Below are 19,450 nucleotides of genomic sequence, written 5' to 3'. Positions count from 1 at the left end.
GACCAGAATACTGGAGTGGGTAGCCTTTACCTTCTCCAGGGGATCTTCCCGACCCAGGAATCAAACCCAGGTCTTCTGCACTGCAGGCAGATTCTTTACCAGCTGAGCTACCAAGGAAGCCCCCCTTGGAATGAAAAGCATGACAATAAGTTAAATTGTCATCGTTCATGAGGTCCAAGTGACAAGAAAAAGACTTTGCAGCCAAACCACCTGAGCTCCTCTCCTGGCTCTTGAAGAAACTTGGGCAAGTTACTTAATCTCTCTGCGTCTCCATTTCCTAGAGTATAAACAGGGTCTCAAGCATTGGAAGGCAGATTCCTAACCACTGGACCACCAGGAAAGTCCCTCGTTTTTGTAATTATCTCCAGGAGTACAGTGAAGTGCATGGGCTCCAGAGACACAGGCTGGGGCCATGTCTTGGCTAATTGTTGATCTACTTACTGTTGGATCCTGGGAACACTTGTGAGCTCCCTGTGTCTCAGTTTCCACATCTGTAAAATAGATATGGTAATAACACCCGCCCCTTGGGGTTTTTCTGAAGACTAAATGAGCTAAAATGTGCCAAAGTACTTAAAACAGGACCAGACATTATAAATGTTCAAGAAAACTTATTATTATTATTATTTTTAATCTAGTGAGGAGAAAGGTGATATTTAGAGATAAGGGACTCAGAGAGGTTAAGTAATTCACCCAAGGTCACCCAGCTTGTAAACAGATACAGCAGGAATTTATTAGTACCCTGCTCTGACTGGCACCAGGGCCTGGGCACTTAGCTGCTACACTGTACTTAAGGGGTTTAGAGGGAGATCAGGAGGAAGAAGGAATCTGCTACTTCAAGCTGGGATTGAACCTCTGACCTCTGTGAATGCTTTGTAGCAAATGCTTAACTTCCAAGCTGGCTTTTCCCAGCAGCTGGTCTGGTGCAGGACCAGTGGACCTCACTGTCTCAACTCTTGGAATTGTCAAGAAAATAAAAAAGAATGTTAATATTCTATTTTTAGGTTCAAGCTTGTGCTTTCTCTGTAGATTCCTTGGTGTGGTGTTCCAGGCCCTCTACTGCACACTCTCCTCACCTTTCCAGCTTCATCTGGCTACATTATCCATCACCTACCCCACACTCTGGCCATCGTGGGCATTCGCCCACATCCAAATATGCTTCAGTGTCCTCACCTCTGTGCCTCTTCTTATGCTCTGCCCCCAAGATGGGAACACCCTTATCCTCAGTTAAAACCTTTTTCATCTCCCAAGGCACAGCACGAAAGCCAGCTCTTCAAAGCGGCCTTCTCTGATGGGTCCTCAATGAGAATTAACCATTTGCTTCCTGGCTAGCCTCAGAGTCCTCTATTTACACCTTAATTTTAGTGTCACACTCTGCCTTGTATTATTTTCTAGCTGCTTCAAGTCCACCTTACCCTTTGATTTGAGGGAGTGAAGAGGGGCTACATATTGTTCATCTTTGGGATCTCAGTATGGGCATATGGGAAGTCAACAAAAATGGTCATGGAACTGGATTGAAATAGCCTAAGTTAGACAAAATTATGAAGGAAAGCTACTTATATTCACTTTCCTCTTTCCAATCATACCTAATGATTTGCAGGGGAGGGTCTGCACCTCTTGGCATGTGGGATTTAAGTTCCCTGGCTAGAGTCTGCCAGGGATCAAACCCATGCCCCCAGGAATGGAAGCACAGAGTCTTAACCACTGGATCACCAGGGAAATCCCCACACATAATGATCTGGAAGGCTACATATATATATGATTATAAAGGAATGTAAGTTCAATGTAGGAAGTTTGGAAAATCTGGAAAAATATTCATAATGCAGTAAAAGTTATCTATAAATCCTCATCCAACATGCTGTCATATAGTTAGACCTATAACTAACTAGCTACAAAAAAACCCAAATAGCCTCATATTGCATATACTGTTTTTTTCTTTTCTTTTTGGCTGCACCACAAGACATGTGGAACTTCCCCGACCAGGGACTGAACCTGCATCCCCTGCAGTGGAAGCATAGTGTCTTAACCACTGAACCGCCACGGATTCCGAATATACTGTTTTGTAACCTACCTTTCCCATAAAATATTTTGAATAGTTTCATAGACATGTAATATTCTTTTTTTCTCCTTAAAAAGTTTTTAATCAGAGGATAATCGCTTTACAATATTGTGTTGGTTTCTGCCGTACATCAACATGAAGCAGCCTCGGTGTGCATATGTCCCCTCCCTCTTGAACCTCCCTCCCACCTCCCAACCCCACATCTAATAGTCTTTAAAAATCATTTTAACAGTTGCACAGAGTTCCACTTATCTACACCTAATCTCCACCCCTGGGGTTTCCCTGGTGGCTGAGTGGTAAAGAACCCACCCGCCAATGCAGGACATGGGGGTTTGATCCCTGGGTCGGGAAGATCCTCTGGAGAAGGACATGGCAACCCACTCCAGTATCCTTGCCTGGAGAATCCCATGGACAGAGGAGCCTGGCCAGCTGCAGTCTATGGGGTCACAAAAGAGTTGGACATCACTGAGGGACTAAACAAGAACGATCTCCACCCCATCACCTTGTAGAGGAGAAGCTGACAGTCTCCTTACAGGAAGGCAGGGCCCCTGGGGCCTTACAAACAGTTACCAGCGAAGGGAAGACCTGGTTTTTTTAAGGGCACACCAGGCAGGTCTCATGACCTGTCCCAAGTCAGTCCTTTGGCAAATATTTACACACTCATGGGACCAGCCAGGCCTTGGGCTGGAAGGTGTGGGCACTGAGACAGAAGACATGACTGACCTCCCAGGAGCTCCTTCATTGAGCTCAGCCACAATACCATGCGCTCATCCAATAAACCCTCATCCAATAATTGCTGGCTCATCCAATAGCGGCTAGCAGGCTGGACAGAGGAGTCCATGGGTGCAGCCTGTTATGCAGGGTGAGAGGGTTCAAGGGCAGTGCCAGAGGTACCTGGGGGTGTGAAGGTGGGGGAGCAGGAAGGCGGTGGGTGAAGTGGTAACTTGGATAAATGGGATGTGCGCTCTTCCAGACAGAGACGCCTCCACAGGAGGGGCAAAGATGAAGGATCCCGGAGCCGCCATGCTGAAGGGGAGGCGGCTGTGGGGCAGCCCGTCCAACCAGGAGTTCATGAGAGGTGGCAGGCCCAGGAATGGACATTTAACACACTCTTTTTTTTCCTAACATTATATTTTAATTTAAAAAATTTAAATTTATTTTTTGGGCCGTGCCACAGGGCATGTGGGATCTTAGTTCCCTGACCAGGGATGCAATCTGTCCCCCTTGCAGTGGAAGCTCAGAGTCTTAACCACTGGACTGCCAGCGAAGTCCAACACACTCCTTAGGGGTACCGACACCAACACTCACTGAACATTTAAGGTACCAGGCACTGTTCTGGGCATGTCACGTGTGTGAATTTGTATGATCCTCCCCACAGTCTTTTGAGATAGGCACTGTTGTGAGCCCCAAATACCTATCACGAGACAGAGGCACAGAGGGAGTTAAGCAACCCAGAGTCATGCAGCAACAGGTGGGGTGATCAGGGCTTGGTGTCCACGAGAGCACCCTGGAAATGGCGGGATTTATGGAAAAGCAGAGAAGACCGTGCCCTAGAAATGTACTTGGGGCAGGCGGAGCTGAAGAAATGAAGGAGTGAATTGGTAGAAAAACCAAGGAGGCCTTGGGGGTAAGAGTCACCTCAAGAAGGTGTTCAGAGCACCTCAGTGGCAAGCGAAGGGTGGGAGGAGGCCCATGGGTTGAAATGACTGCAAGCTGGCTGGCGCCTTCTGGAAAAAGGTGACTCTGGAATGATGGGGAACGAACCTGGATTCTGAGGGTTGTAAAGGAACTGAGGAAGCAGAGAGGGGCTGCAAGGTTGGTTTCTTGTCAGAGGAAGTTTACTGATAAACAGGCAAGAGAGAAATAGGGCAATGGCCTGAGGGCAGGTTGGGGTGAGGGTTTCTTACCAGGGCACATTCTGTAGCGTTTGTAGGTGTGAAGCAAAGAGAGAGAGAAAGGACGAAGGTTTCCTGAGGCAGGCAGCAGGGCAAGAGCTTGAAAGCCAAGGGACCTCTCCCGTGTTATAATGGGCAGAGATGCGGGGGCCTGAACCGGGGCTGAGCAGGGAAAATAAGGGAGGAGGAGAGGAAGGTGGCTTCCCTGGTGGCTCAGCGTTAAAAACTCCGCCTGCAATGCAGGAGACCCAGGTTCAGTCCCTGGGTTGGGAAGATCCCCTGGAGGAGGGCATGGCAACCCTCTCCAGTATTGCCTGGAGAATCCCATGGACAGAGCCTGGTGGGCTACAGTCCATAGCGTCTCAAAGAGTCAGACACGACTGAAGCGACACAGGAGATTGAGGAGGAAGGAACAGGTCTTGATAACCAACAGATCACAGGGCAAGGGACACTGCGCACTGAGGTTTCCAACTGTGAAGCCAGATGGAATGGGGATGCGAAGGAAATGCTCTGGGCCTATTGCCTCCTTGCATTTGCAGTGTCCGAGGGTCCCACAGGTGAGGAGCCTCCATAGGCAGCTGGGTGTGTGTGGCTAGAGGCCAGGAGGGTGGTTTGGCCTGGGATCCTGGGAAACATTCAGCTCACAGGCAGTGGTGGGAGCAAGGGAGGTTACCCAGTGGGGGTGAGAGGCAGGGAAGGAGTCTGGAAGAGAGCCCCGAAAGGAAGCGTGTGTTATCAATGCCTAAGGAGAAGCGACCATCACAGTGATCAGTCTCATCTGATGACTATATGAATAATATATGAAAAGATTCCGTGAGCATTTGCCTAAAAGCAAAATCTTCAAGTTTGCAGATGCATTTTCCCAGCTCCAAAATGCCAAGGCAACAGGGAGAGGAACTGCATGCAGCAGGATCTCACAAGTAAGCAGAAAAGTGGCAGATGAACTGCACCCTGGGCAAGTGTAACATAATCTAGTGGAGAGCATTTGGGAAAGGAGACAGGAGTCATCGCAGAGGCATGGGTCAGTTCGTCTAGATTAAAGCTCTTTAACCTGGGGTCTAAGGACCACCTCTAGGAGTTTGAAGGACCTCCAAAACTGAATATACCACGGAGTGAAGGGGCCTGGGGAGAGGTGGGTGGGAGACAGGAGGTCCTTGGAAGAGTCTGGGAACCTGGCCCTGGAGCTCAACAGGCTAGTCAACACTGGGCCTCCCCAGAAGGTGCGGTTCTGAGGTTGCTCCCTTTCCAGGTTCCCAACCTGCTGAAGAAACACCCTCAACAAGCAAATGATGGAGACACATGGGTGTCTGGTGCACTCTGGTTTGTGGTTTTTACCTTCGGATGTCTCTGTGGCTAGCACCGATTTGTCTCAGCAGGCTAGGGGACTGCAAGCCCTGGTTGCCGGGAGTGGGGGTGCTGTTCCCTAAGATGTGTACCCAGATGGGCAAGTGGGTCTCTAAGGCAGGTTGTCCAGGAGGAGGGTGCGGGTCCTTGGCAAGCTGCCCTTCATGGGTTTCAGATCCCTTCCTTGGGTAGCACCTCTTCGCAGCAGGATGCTTGGCACCTGACCCGCCCTACTCCCATCCCCCAATTAGGATCTGAAACTAAAACACGTGGAAAAAGAAGAGCCAAAGCTGATTTCCCATTTATGAAACAAGTTCTTCCCTGGGAGATCTTTTCAAAGTTCAAACGCCCCTGAGGTCACCTGGTATGCTGGGGAGAAGGTGGGGAAATGGCAAGTGGTATCCGACGGTGTGAACGCTTTGATTTCTTGATCTCTGATCTCCACCTTTTGTTTCCTCTCCTGAACCCTAATACTCTGGGAGGGGCGGCCGCCCTCCTCTCCACTTCAGCTGTCTCAGACCCCAGAGGCGCGGCCACACCTTCTGGGCAACCCTGCTTTTTGGTCCCCCCACCCCCAGCTGAGGGCTCGGGTCTCCCGCCCCACCCTCTCCCGGGTGCGCCCTCCCGGAGCAGGGAGGCGCAACACGCCCCGCGCGGCCCGGGGGGCCGAGGCTCCCCGATTGCGTCCTCCGGCCCTCCAGCCGGGAGTCCCCGTGGCTGCCGCGGGGGTCGGTACCCCGGGGATCCACCTCGTCTTTGCCCGGCCCCCACCCCCCAAGCCCCCACCCCCAGCCCCTGCGATTGGCGTCGCTGGCGGCCCCAGACCCCGCTTCCCTCCCCTCTCCGAGGGGCCGGCCGCGGAGAGAGTCTGGGGGCCGCGGCCCGGCCCGCGCCCCGCCCGCAGGCCCGCTCCTCCCCGCGCGGCCCCACTTGTGGCCTCGCGGCGGCCGCGCAGGGACAGCTGCATTTCGCGCCGCCCGCCGCTAGGAAGCCGGCCGCGCCGCGCTTTCCCCGCCTCCCGCGCCCCGGCCGCGCCGCCGCGCCGGGCCCGCCGCCGCCGCCGCCGCCGCGGGGCCGCGCCCCGCCCCCAGCCCCCGGCCCCTCCGGCCCCTCCGGCCCCTCCGGCCCGCGGGGAGCGGACGCGCGCGGCTGCTCGGTAAGACCCCTTCGCCCCGGCCGGCGCCGCCCGGCCCGCGCGCGCCTCGGCCCCACCTTCCGGGCCCGCTCGCCGAGGCGCCGCCGCGAGGGTCGGGCGGGCACGAGTTTGATTCCCGGGGCGGCCGCCGGGAGCCCGCGCCGCCCCAGCCTCGCGCGGCGGGTCCGGCTCCGCGCCCTTCCCGGGCCGCCGCCGCCTCCCGGGCCGCGGGGCGCGCGGGGACCCGGGGGGCCGGGCGGGGAGCGCGCGGGGAGGCGGGTGGTCGCCGGCGGGCGGGCGGGCAAGGCGGGCAAGGCGGGCCAGGCCTCGGTGAGCCGGCGCCGGCCGGAGCCCCTTCCCCGGTCGCTGCCCCTTTTGTGTGGGCGCCCGTCCCCGCTCGGCCCGGGCCGGGGGGAGCCGGCTGCTTGGCGACGGCGGCAGGGGGCGGCGGGGCGGTGGCGGGGGCGGGGGGCGCCTGCCGGGGCCTGTGCTCCTTTTAGGAAAAGGGGAGGTGCGCTTCTTGCCCACGCCGAGGTCGGCTCCGCTTTCTCGGGTCCCACCCAGTCCCCCGGGAGCTGCCTCTCCCGCGGCTCGGCCAGGGAAAGTTCACCGGGCGCCGTCCCCGCCCCTCGGCCCCCGCCCCTCCGGCTCCCGGTGCCCTGGGCTCTAAGCTCCAGGGGGCTGGTGTTGGCGCTAATTCATCCTTTCCTCTCCGTTTGCGGCTTGCATTGTTCGTTTTACACCTAGCACGGGCTTGTCCGTTTCTTTTCCCCCTGAAAGAAGTTTTCGTTCCAAGAAATTTACACTGAAAGGAAATTCCTGGAGAGGAATTTGATGTCAGCGGAGGAAGCTTTTAGATTTTCTTCCTTTCTGTGAGACTGGAAGGTGAAGGAGAACGACTGGGAATTTTTCAGTTGTTTTAGGGGTGACCTAGGAGACAGGACCACCTCCCTCCCCTCCTACCGCTCGGGCAGGAGCTTGCTGAGCACCCGGAGTAAGCCCTCCGGTAGGCTGGGCGTCCTGAGCACCCCGAGCCACCCGGTCCAGGAGAAAGGACTCGGGGAGGTGCCTGAGCCTCTCGTTCCTTTTCCTTGCCACGCATGCTCATCTTGCCAGCCTGGGTGGAGCTGGCCAGGTGTGCCTGAAGGAGGTGAGGGCCGCCAGGAGTTCTCAGAGAGGGAGTCCTCTCACTATGAGATTTGGCGGCAAGGAATCAAGTGTGAAATGGGGCCCTCTCTGCTGTTGGCCGATGAGGTCTTTGGGACCTCTGTTTGCATGGAGGGTGGCATCTCTGGGATGGAGAGAGAAACCTGGCTCAGGTCACCAGGAAACTGGAGGGTGTGTGTGGGAGGGTTGGGTTTGAACTCACTCCGACCCCTGCCCCAGTCCACCTTCTGCAGCTATAAGGAGCAGGAGGCAGGGGACCAGGAGTGGGGCCTCAGGCCTGGACACATCCTTAGGTGGGAGAAAGACCTTGGGCAACTAGCATGACCCAGGGATGATAATACTGGGTGGGGGGGGACTGGGGCCAGAGGTAGGGCCGTGGGCTCCTTTGAGGATCTGGTGAAAGCTCTAACTCCCCGACCCCTCCCTCCAGCACAGGCCGCTGTGCAGGGACACATTTTGTATGCAGTATCAGGGTCACTGTGCCCCTTGGAACTGGGACCCCTGTTAAGATCTCGAATCTGTGGTTCAGCCTAGGTGGTTCAGAACAGTTCCCTCTTTTGTGTTTAGTCAGTGAATAGTTCCAAGGTGTGAAGAGCAGATCTCTCAAGAGGGTTTTTCTCATGACCTTCTGATGCAACTTTGGGCTTGTGGCCATGGAGACCTGGAGACTCTGAACTGGATCCCAGCTCCTGACAGTGAGCCGGAGAATGGGGACCAATGGGGTGGCTGTTCTCCAGGGGCTGATTTTTTTGCCTTTGTGGTGAGAAGGCTCTGGGCGCTAACTAGGCCAATGCCACAGAGCTGTTGAATTAGAGGTAAATATAGAGATTAGGGGCTTCCCTGGTGGCTCAACTGGTAAAGAATCTGCCTGCAATGTGGGAGACCTGAGTTCGATCCCTGGGTTGGGAAGATCCCCTGGAGAAGGGATCAGCACCCCCCTCCAGGATTCTGGCCTGGAGAATTCCATGGACTATATAATCCATGGGGTTGCAAAGAGTCGGACACAACTGAGCGATTTTCACTTTGACTTCCCGATGGCTCAGATGGTATAGAGTCTGCCTGCAGTGCAGGAGATCTAGGTTTGATCCCTGGGTCGGGAAAATCCTCTGGAGGAGGAAATGGCAACCCACTCCAGTACTCTTGCCTGGAGAATCCCTTGGATGGAGAAGCCTGGCAGGCTACAGTCCATGGGGTCACAAAGAGTCAGACACGACTGAGCGATAAGCACAGCACAAAGGGGTTAGGGTGAGGGATGCTGTCACAGCAAAACAGGAGAGAGGTGCTGTAAGAGGCCCGGCTCATCCTTGGGGCGGTGGGGTTAGGTGGTGGGACGCACATCAGTGGAGAGGGTAAGTGTGAAAGACGCCTCTCCCTTTTTTTTCCCACGTTTTGGTTGAGCCGCTCAGCACATGGGATCCTAGTTCCCTGACCAGGGATCCACCCCACGCCCCATGGTGTCTTAACCACTGGACCGCCAGGGAAGTCCCAGGACACGACTCCTTTTGAGGAGGTCTTTGTACAGAGTTGTTTAAGGCCAGGATTGAGGTATTGTAGGTTTCTTGTTGTTCAGTCACTAAGTCAGGTCCAACTCTGCAACCCCATGTACTGCAGCATGCCAGGCTTCCCTGTCCACTATCTCCCAGAGTTTGCTCAAACTCATGTCGGGTTCCTTAGATCCTTATGGACTAGCGAAGAGGGAGCAAGCCAAAAGGAATGGCTGTCACCATCCCCAGTGTGTCCGCAAGGAGACCAGGCCTGCCTTTTCTTTCTTAATCAAAGCTCACTGGGCCCTGGGCTGCTGCCCAAGTCTTGGTGGCATCACCCTTGCTGGGGATCTGGAAGAGCCTTTAGCAGGGTCTGCCACCTGTGGCTTCTCTGCTTGGTATTGAGAAGCCCTTCTTAGGTCCTGGTGGCCCCAGACAATGGTAGTTCATGGAGATTTTTCTTTGACTAACAGACAGTGTTGAGCAGATAGCAGCACTTAGACTTGTTTCTTCTTCGGGGTTTCCTATCTATACTTTGCCTTGATAGATTTGCCCTGCTGCTGGCAATGAGCAGGATAGGCCAGAGTGGTCTAGAGCCTTGGGAGCGAGAATCTGCTTTGACTACGCAAGGTGCCCTGAAAGGAGGTGAAGTCTCTGGTTTTTTTATGCTTTCAGGAAGTGAGAACCGTAAAGGAGCTGGGGGTGCTCTGGTCTAGCAGACGGTCCCTAACTTGGGGCTTGACGGTTGTTTTATAGGTGGGATGTAAGGGTCCAGCGGCGGTGACTGGAGGTGCCCGTTCCTCAGGGGCCAGGGCCTGTCTGCCTGCCGCCAGCGCGGCCGCCACGGGTTGGGAGGGTGCTGGTTGTGTTGGCTCACTCAAGTTCTCTGATGGCCTCTGCTTTCCGCCTCCCAGTCGGCCTCTCAGATGTGTCTGAACAATATAAGAGATTCCGAATAATCCAGCTGTTGCTCTTCTCTTTAAAACAGGCCATAAATGACAGATCCAGTAACAATGCCTGTCAACGTAAACTCCCTTTTCATAAATTGTGAAACGCACTGAGGAATGATTGGTGGGACAAACAGGCTCCAAATCCCTCTAACTTCCACCCCCAGGAGACAGTCTGGCCACTCTGTGTCCATTTCTAGAATGGCTTTGTGGTTTAGCGTGTAGGATCTGAAGTTACATACATTTTCCCCGTTGCGCTCCCAGCTTTCCTTCTTACTCTATGACTTTTCAGGTGCTTCAGTTTCTCAGCTTTAGAAAAAAATGAAAGGAGATAATATGCCAAAGAGCAAGTCCTCTTTTAGAGTGGAAACTATTATTTCTTATTCTTATTTCTGCACTTGGGTGCTAACGTTCTGAGGCTTCTTATTATTAAGGAAGATCTTTGGTAAAAATTGTAGAGGCTGAGGCTGGCTTTTGGAGATGTGGGATGGAGTGGGGTAAGGCCTAAATTTTGAGCAGAGGGGAACACACATTGGGGAGATGAGCCTGAAGTGTCAAGGGTGATGACAGAGAAGTATCGTTGGGGGCAGAATGACTCAGCATTCGTAACCCTGCTGTGGAACTAACTCTCCTCCCTTTTCTTTGGAAAATTTCCCTTCTAAACTGATGAAGGTGGGGTGGCGGGGAGGATCATAATCAGTAGAGAGTTGACTGGCTTTTTAGATTACTGTTAACATTGATTCTGGAGGAAGGGGGTCTATTGGGGGTGGGTAGGCTCAATGACAGTCAAGAGTAGAAGCAGGTCGGGGTTTCTATGAAGCTGTAGGCTGAACACTCGCTATGGGTCAGACCCTTTTCCAAGTGCTTCTCGTGTATCAGTTCATTTAATCTTCACAACGTCCTATGAAAGTTTAAATCTATATTTCAGTGAACAAACGGAGACATAAGAAGGTTAAATACCACGTCCAAGATTGCATGGTTGGAGAGTGGCAGAGCCGGGATTTGAACCCAAGAGGCTTGGTTACAGAGCTTATGTCTTTAGAGAAAGTCTGGGAGAGACGCCTACTGAGCTGAGGGCTGAGAGGTGGGGATGGTGGGGTGGTGGGATTGGAGGGGTGACGTGCTCTGAGTGAAGGGCTGACAGTGCAACCTTCAAGCATCATTGGGATGTGCTGCGGGTTCAGCCTAGCACCGTCTACTGAGGACCACTGGCTGAGTGCCAGACACCCTCCTGGAGCCTGAGCCTGAGCGCAAAGGTCACTAAGACATGACCCTGCCTTCGAGATGCCTGTAGTCTAGGTGGGGGGGGACAAATATATCAGCCTAGAACTTCAGTTGCCATGGCGAACGCTGCACTGAAATGAGTGCTGAAGAGGCAGATGCTCTGGCAGCCAAAGGAGCAACTGGGCAGGGAGGGCTTCCTGCGGGAGGGGGCGCTTGAGCTGAGTGAGGGTTAAAGGGGCTGCTGCCCCCAGCCTTTTGATCTGGCCCGAGTATATATCACTCGCCCACTCTGTGAACTCCTCAGTAGAATCGAATTTTCTGGATCCTGCAGCACCCTTGCCTTAGTTGGCTCCCTTGGTACCTTTGTGGTTTTTAATAGTCACCTCCTCTATTGCCTGAACGAACATGCTGAAGAAAAAAATAAAACTCTCGTCAGCATTATTGCTCAGAACACAGTGATTCACTCTTGTCTCTCCATACTTAGAAGCAGGACCAGCGGCGAATGAACGTAAACTGCAGAGGAAGGGCTTAAGTAAGATCTGAGGACAACATTCCAGATAGAATGTGGGGACAAGTGACTCACAGGAGCGGAGGGGAATGGCCATCCCCGAAGGTCTTTAGAAATGGGAGCAAGTTCCATTTGTCTTTGTGGTTTAAGAGGTTTCATATGGAGACAGGAAGATGAAGTAGAGGCCCCTCGAGATCTGTGTCAGCTCAGCAAAGGGCGGGGAAAACGAGCTGGAATTTTTGAGCTAGAATGTTGCTCAGATCTGGCCTGACCCCTCATTTTCCTGTTAAAGTGACTGAAGAATGCCTGTCTCCTTAAGTGGCTCATTCATTAATGAGGCAAGACACAAACCACATCTGCCCACAGCTGGGTGCTGCCCTGCATTGATCCCTGTCAGAGGGGGTGCACTCTGGGGGCACCCCACAGCCCCACCAGATGGAGTCCATGCCTTGTGAAGAGGGCTGCAGGAAACTCGCAAGTAGTTGACTGTTTGTCTGGGTGTTGGCACTAGAGAAAACCTTCAGCTCCTACTCAAAACATGTTCTGAAAATGGCCCAGTGGGAGCTAGTGGTCATCGTATTCACTCCAGCATTCTTGCCTGGAGAATTCCATGGACAGAGGAACCTGGTGGGCTATAGACTGTGGACTCGCACAGAGTTGGACATGACTAAGTGAATATCACTCTCACTGTTCACCCTCCTGGCCCAGCACCTAGAAGAGACTTGGACATACCTATAGGGCCTTCAGGAAACTTTGTTGAATGAAGAGTAAACAGCAGACAATCCAAAAGTTATTCCTCTTTTACCAAACATTTGTTGGCCAGTGCGTTTACCTTTTCAAGAATTCTGTTTTGCTTAAGTCAACAATTGAATCATTACACGATGCCCCCAGCAACAGAGAGAGGCACCCAAAAGTGTGCTGGGGGCAAGCATGACAAAACAGTTTGGGATTTTTCTCAATGTGTGTAATTCTTTTGAAACCATATCAAGGGCGGACATTATGTTCATTGACAATGACTTGTCATTTTTGTTTGTTGTAGTTTGTTGTTCCCAGCCTGAAAGTAAAAGGCTGCATTTTTCAAATTTAGGAAAAGCATGTGGTCTAGTTATCTAGGCTGCTTCAGCAAGATGGCTACAGAGATCACCAAAGGAACAAGGCTTGCTCTCAGAAGAGAATCTGATTAAGGAGGAGCCAAACAGGAGCCAGTGCTGGACAATGAATTTAGAATACTGAGTGGTGAAGTTTGCTTCCTGGGGTGAATTTCAATGGACTTGTGCAAATTAAAGAGAAGCAGCAGCAGAAAACCCTATTGCTTCTTCTTACCTACTCATTAAGGAAGCATTGAGTTCTAGGAGGCACCTGCACAGCTCTTTATTTTCCCCGCAACCAGCACGCTAAATCTGGAGCTCTGATGAGAAGATCCTCTGCGGTCATGTGGGGTGATCAGGCTTAGGAAATGATTTCACTTTGTTCAGGTCTGAGATTAGTTTCGGTTTCAGGCTGTACCAGGAGCTGAGAGAGAGAGCGTGAGCTCGAGCCAGCGAGAGGAGGAGGAGGCTGCTGGGAGAGCCTTATCATTGGCTGCCACGAGTGGCAAGGTGGGCGGGCAGGGAACTCCTGCGCTGAGCCGGGAGAGGAGGAAGATGAATCAGAGATACCGTCAGGGGAGGCAGCCATTGAACATCGCTGTGTCTATGGACTGGGCAGCAGCCTATGACGGTGTCAGCAGGTGTGTGTAGGGCAAAAGCCCGCACAGTTACAGGACTTCTGAGCCAGGGCTGCGAGGTCGTAGGGAAGCTGTAAAACACAGACTGCCTGGATGGAGTGGGTTTTGCATGAGCAGGTGCCAAGCTTGGAGGAAAGCCAGGCATCAGTGTGCCGCAAACTACCCCCCCCCCCCACATCTGATACCCGTATCCTTACAACTTGCATCCTCTTGCATTTGTTTCCTTTTTTAAAAAAAAAGACAAATGAAGGTTTGAGAGCTGATAGTTGAGAACATGCAGACTTTTGAGAGTTGGTGCATCCTTTAAGATGCTGTCTTCAAGCTGTCTTTTCTCCTTGAGACGGTTTGCGACCAGTCTGATGGTTTCACAGGGCATCATTATCTCAGAAAATCAGCACCTTCCCTCCCATGACTGGCTCTGGGTGCGGCAGATACAGATGTTTCATCCCACCCGAGCAGTGTTAAAGCACCATTGCATTTTATTCCTCCAAGTCATAAATTCATTTTATTGCTAAAAGAGAGAAGCGTTGAATTTTAAAGCCAGGAAGGATTTTGAAGATCATCCAGACTGCTTCTAGAGGAATTTGTGGTCCTGGGTCATTAAGCACCTTGAAAAATAACTACAGTACGTAGTTAAAAACTCTGAGTCAGACTGCCTGTGTTTGAACCCACCTTTGTTACTTGCTGCTGTGTTCTTGGGGCAAGTTGACTAAATCTCTGAATCTTAGTTTCCTGAACCATACAATGGGAGTAATAATATCCCCTAAGGAGAAGGAAATGGCAACCCACTCCAGCGTTCTTGCCTGGAGAATCCCAGGGAAGGGGGAGCCTGGTGGGCTGCCATCTATGGGGTCGCACAGAGTTGGACACGACTGAAGTGACTTAGCAGCGGCAGCTTCAGTCGTGTCCGACTCTGTGCGACCCTATAGATGGCAGCCCACCAGGCTCCCCCTTCCCTGGGATTCTCCAGGCAAGAACGCTGGAGTGGGTTGCCATTTCCTTCTCCAGTGCATGCAAGTGAAAAGTGAAAGTGAAGTCGCTCAGTCGTGTCCGACTCCTAGTGACCCCATGGACTGCAGCCTACCAGGCTCCTCCGTCCATGGGATTTTCCAGGCAAGAGTACTGGAGTGGGGTGCCATTGCCTTCTCTGCTTAATTGTTGCTAGTGAGGATCAAATACTCATTAAGCCTTAGCACAGTGCTTGGCAAATTGTAAGTTCTCAATAAATGTTAGCTACTGCTAACATTTGTTATTATCCTCATTTCATGAAATCATATCATCATCAGTGGCTAGTTGCTATTAGAGCCAGGGCTACAGTGCTAAACTCTTTATAACACTAGTTTTCTCCAGCATGGCCGTGCAGTGATTTCATCACAGTCTTGAAACACACAAAGAGCACTGGTGAAAGTACTTGTGTAGAAATCTAATGCATAAACATTCATAAAAGAGCTGGGAGAAATGGGCTCAATCCATGTACTAGATAAAGTTAGACTATGGGCATAACAAATAATCTGTGTCCACAAACACCCTTTATAGTGTTTAGAGGTTTCCTAAATGCCAGAAGGGTTACCTCTGCTGGAAAGGTTGGGGTGTTCTTCGATGTTTTTATTGAACTCTCCTCAAATTGGAAACATCCATTTCAATGAGTTGTGATGGCAAGCAGGCTTTTGGGTGTAATGGAAATATTTCTGTAGCCTCGCTGCTGTTTATCAAGGGTGAAGACAGTGCATGTTTTTAAAAACTATGGGCTTGGCAGAAGTCCACATGTCTTAGGCCAGGCCAGCACAAATGCCTTCCCAAATGATTTGCACTGACCTTTTTTTGCAAATTGCTGACAGCCTGGGAACCTCCCAAGGGAGCCTGAAATATTGTTGAGGAGGGTGTCATCCTTGGCCTTGAGGAGTCTTTTGACACTTTTGATGGGGTGGCATAAGGCCGCTTTGGTATATTTTCTTGGAATATGAAAACAAATGGAAATTAATTTTGTTTGGCAAATCCTGTAACATTCCCTTGAGATATTGCCACTCTCTGGGGCTTACAGAATTGAAATCTGTTTTTGATGCTTCTCAAATTTCTGTGCCTGAGGGAGAGAGCTTGTTAGAGTGTGAAATTTGTGAGTGTGTGATTCAGAGTCCAAGATGAGAGATCCAGTCTGAGGTCTGCTGTCATTCTGAGCAGATCACTTAATTTCTTAGTTTGTACTTTTCTTGAGTTTAATCTGTTATTGTACCCACAACAACAAATGGCTTGTGAACACATCTGTTAACTGGAGCTGGTAATAATAGTCCCTGTTGCACTAGATTGCACTAGATGGGGCTTCCCAGGTGGCACTAGTGGTAAAGAACCCGCTTGCCAATACAGGAGACATAAGAGACACAGGTTCGATCTCTGGGTTGGGAAGAGCCCCTGGAGAAGGGCATGGCAACCCACTCCAGTATTCTTGCCTGGCGAATCCCCATGGACAGAGGAGCCTGGTGGGCCACAGTCCATAGGGTCGCATAGAGTTGGAATGGCTGAAGCGACTTAGCATGCATGCATGCACTGCATTAGTTGGCTGTGATGGTCTAACAGTTATTACATTTTGGTTACCTCCTTACCGCGTGCCAGTCACCTCTCTGCACTTTTTAAGAGGATACGTTTATTTACTCAGCCCTCTATGTGTATAGTAGTATTTACCGCTTTCCAGATGAGGGGATGGAGACTCAGAGGGCCAAGTCAGCATGCTCAAGGGCACACAGTCAGGCAACTGAGGAACTGGGGTCTGAACCCTGAAAGCCAGGCTGTTGACTCTGTAGACGGTGTTTCTAAGATGGCTTTGTTGTCGTGTAGTACTTTTACTCTTCCGCTGTTCCTCTTGTTGTTTGACGAGCCGCGGGAGGGATAAGCTGAGCCTGGAGGTAGATTAAGTGTTCAGATCACAGTGTTGGAAAGAATGAGGAGACGGAGCATATGAGAGCTTTTTTTGGAGTTATAGGGAAACAGCTGTTTCTAAGTTTGGGACAGCCGAAGAGCGCCGGCAGAGACGGAGAAGGCCATTTTCTTGGTGGCTTTTTGCTCTCTGCACTGTGGATTTAAGGGCCACGTGTCTCTTTGCTCTCCTATCACATTTTATTTGGAAGCCTGTATTTCCATTCCAGCCCTCAGCTGTGACAGCGTCAGAAACTTAGAAAACTGCCACAGCTACGGATAGCAAATTCTTGAGACGGGAAAGGCAAGGTGAAGGATGGGCTTGTTAGTGGAAATTCTTCTTTGTTTTTGTATTTCTGTGAAATGTCTATGGGGGTGAGCCATGGAGTGGCTTGGGCTCAAAGGAGAGAGAATTGAGAACTTGGGTGACTTTCTTCTCATGAGTCGTCTTAATAAGAGAGTGAATCATCCTGTTAGCTTTCATCTCGGAAGAGAGAGAGGGTGCGAAGGGGTGCGATGATACTTGACGGAAACCAGAGGCCTTCTGTGTGGGTCTCCCAGGGCAGAGCTGGGCCAACACAAGGGCCTTGGTGGCTCGAGCCAAGGGCGGGGGCCCCCGGGGGCTTTGGGAAGGCTGCCGGCTTTGTGGCACTGCCACTTGCAGCCCTCTCCAGCCCTGAGAGGCTCTGGGGAAGGAATAGGCCTTATGAGAGAAATGGATTGGGGGTTGGGTGTGCGTCAGTTTTCAATGGGGCTTCCCAGGTGGCTGAGTAATAAAAAATCCACCTGCCAGTGTGGGAGACCTGGGTTCGATCCCTGGGTCGGGAAGATCCCCGGAGGAGGAAATGGCAACCCACTCCAGTATTCTTGCCTGGAGAATCCCATGGACAGAGGAGCCTGGGGGGCTGTAGTCCACGGGGTTGCAGAGTCAGATGTGACTGAGTGTACACTGATGCATTTTTAAATGGCAAACCACTGGTGAAATTCATACATAGCAGTGATAATTTTGAATGTAAAAATTCATCACATACAACTGGACAACGCAAACATAATTTTTGATCTTTAGGGATGTGAATGGCTACTCTGACTCCACCCCTTGAAGGGGGTGGGGCGGGGCCTTGCCTGTGTTACTTAGTACCTGGTTCCCCTGGTACATTTTGGGGGACCTCTAGTTTTCTCCTAGAACTAAGAAAGGAGACTTCCGGGTCCTGGAGTCACCCTGTTTGTCTCAGCTTGTGAGGGAGCTGGGGGCACATCCTCCTCTGACCTACTCTCCTTTGGATCACGAGCTGAGTCCAGGGTCCCCAGAGGAAGGCGAGGTCCACTTGGGAGGGACGGACTGCAAGAAGACTCCCTCCGACCAGCCACCCAGTTTAGGGATGGTGACAGGGTGGCTGTGTTTTCAGACTTCCTTTGACCTCATGGCACACTTTACCCAGAGTGGTTGTGTTTCTTCACAAGGCCCCACTGCCCCTATTTTGCCTCATTTTCCTTCCTGCCCCAGCCATCAGCAGCAGATACTTTTTTTAAAAAAAGAAAATAGGTATTTGGCTGTGTTGGGTCCTGGTTGTGGCTTGCGGGATCTTTCCTTGCAGTGCACTGACTCTCTAGTTATGGGGCATGGGCTCAGTTCCTCCGAGACATGTGGAATCTTCCTGGACCAGGGATCAAACCCACGTCCCCTGCAATGCAAGGCAGAAGTCCCAGTACGTACTGTTCTTACACTGCTCCCATGTGTAAGAGGATTTACTTGTGTCAAGCATTTCACTTCAGTTATTTAATTTAGTTCTGTACCAAACCTATACGCTAGGGATTATTGTCTTTTTAGATGGGGGAACTGAGGCTGAGGGCTAAGTAACTTGTCTAAGTGATAGCCACTTACTGTGTGGGATGTATTTTTTTTTCTTTTACAGTTTAAAAAATTTCAAATATACCCAAACTTAGAGAAACTGGTATAATACGTTCCCATGGACCCATCACCAAACTTCTTCACTCCATGTGGAGAAGCCCCACTCTAGTGCTTCCAGGGCCGCAGCATACAGCAGATACCTTTGTGTGAATTAGAAGAAAGGGCCCTTTCTCCAGGGTTCACAACTTAGTAAGCCGAGCATAGGCTGGATTCACTGGCGGACCCTCCGTGTAGTGAACAGCCCGCATAACTGGATGTGATGGCTCTGCTGCCTCACTTCTCTTCTCATCTAGCTTTTGACACAAAGAGTCAGAGTGATTTCTCTGGTTGGCCCTCAATTACAAGGGATGGGGGGGGGGGAAGAAAGCTCAGGTGTTGGGGACTTCTGGGGCTAGAATAAATTAAGCAGGGGGGAAATTCCAGAGGAGATGCTCCGGCTGCAGAGGAGAGTGAGGGCAAATGAGCTGTCTTTTATTGCTCCTGTTTTTCTACAAGCCACCTGCTCTCTTGATGGCTCCTCCCCAATGCCTTCTCCCTTCTGTTCTGTGCCCAGGGCAAGGGAGGCACTTGTATGTGTCCACGTGGCTGGCAGGGGGGCAGCTGGTAGAGCCCACAGTGTGAAAACCTGGTGTGGACTCAGTCTTGGCTGCCACCCTCCTGGAGTCGCTGGAACAAGCTGTCTTTGCCTTCTGGTAGCTTACCTTTTCTTGGGGCACAGTTTAGCCAGTGGCCCAGGGGGAGGTCCCGCCTTCACGCCTGCAGAACTGCTCCTTTTAGTCCCAAAGTCTGGCCTGTGGGTCACCAGATAGGGGCCATCTTGAAGAGAGAAATTGGGTCTTTTTTTTTTTTAAACTACTGTGCTCTTGGCTGTACCCGTTACAGCATCTAGTCTTGGGGCTCTAGGAATATTTGTTAAACAAATGCATATTAGACAATTCGAGCATCCTGCAGACCAGAGAGATGTGCTGAAGCGCCCCGGTTGAACGTTTCATGTGTTTCATTTGGGAGAGTAGCTGGACTACGCTGCAGTAATAATCAAACTCTGACATTGCGGCGGCTTGATACAGCAACGTTTCATTTGTGCTCATAGGAAGTCTTGACGTGGGTCAGACAGTCCTCCCCGGATCTGTAGTCACATCATCTGGAAT

At 51.6% G+C, this 19,450-nt stretch overlaps 1 protein-coding gene across 1 annotated transcript in view; it reads left to right on the top strand.

The window, feature by feature from the left end:
- Positions 1-6,340: 6,340 nt before the first annotated feature.
- CUEDC1 (CUE domain containing 1) overlaps positions 6,341-19,450 on the top strand; it is an 88,392-nt gene continuing 75,282 nt past the window's right edge. The window contains exon 1 of the mRNA XM_055399190.2: positions 6,341-6,451. The gene's annotated coding sequence lies outside the window, so the exon portion shown is untranslated. The remainder of the gene's footprint in view (positions 6,452-19,450) is intronic.

This window comes from Moschus berezovskii, chromosome 20 (genome assembly GCF_049115385.1).
Source record: "Moschus berezovskii isolate FMDL1 chromosome 20, NW_MosBer_1.0, whole genome shotgun sequence".
In the NCBI taxonomy this organism is placed as follows: Eukaryota; Metazoa; Chordata; class Mammalia; order Artiodactyla; family Moschidae; genus Moschus; species Moschus berezovskii.
Note: the sequence above shows the minus strand (reverse complement) of the source record. Positions and strands in the feature narration are given on the sequence as shown.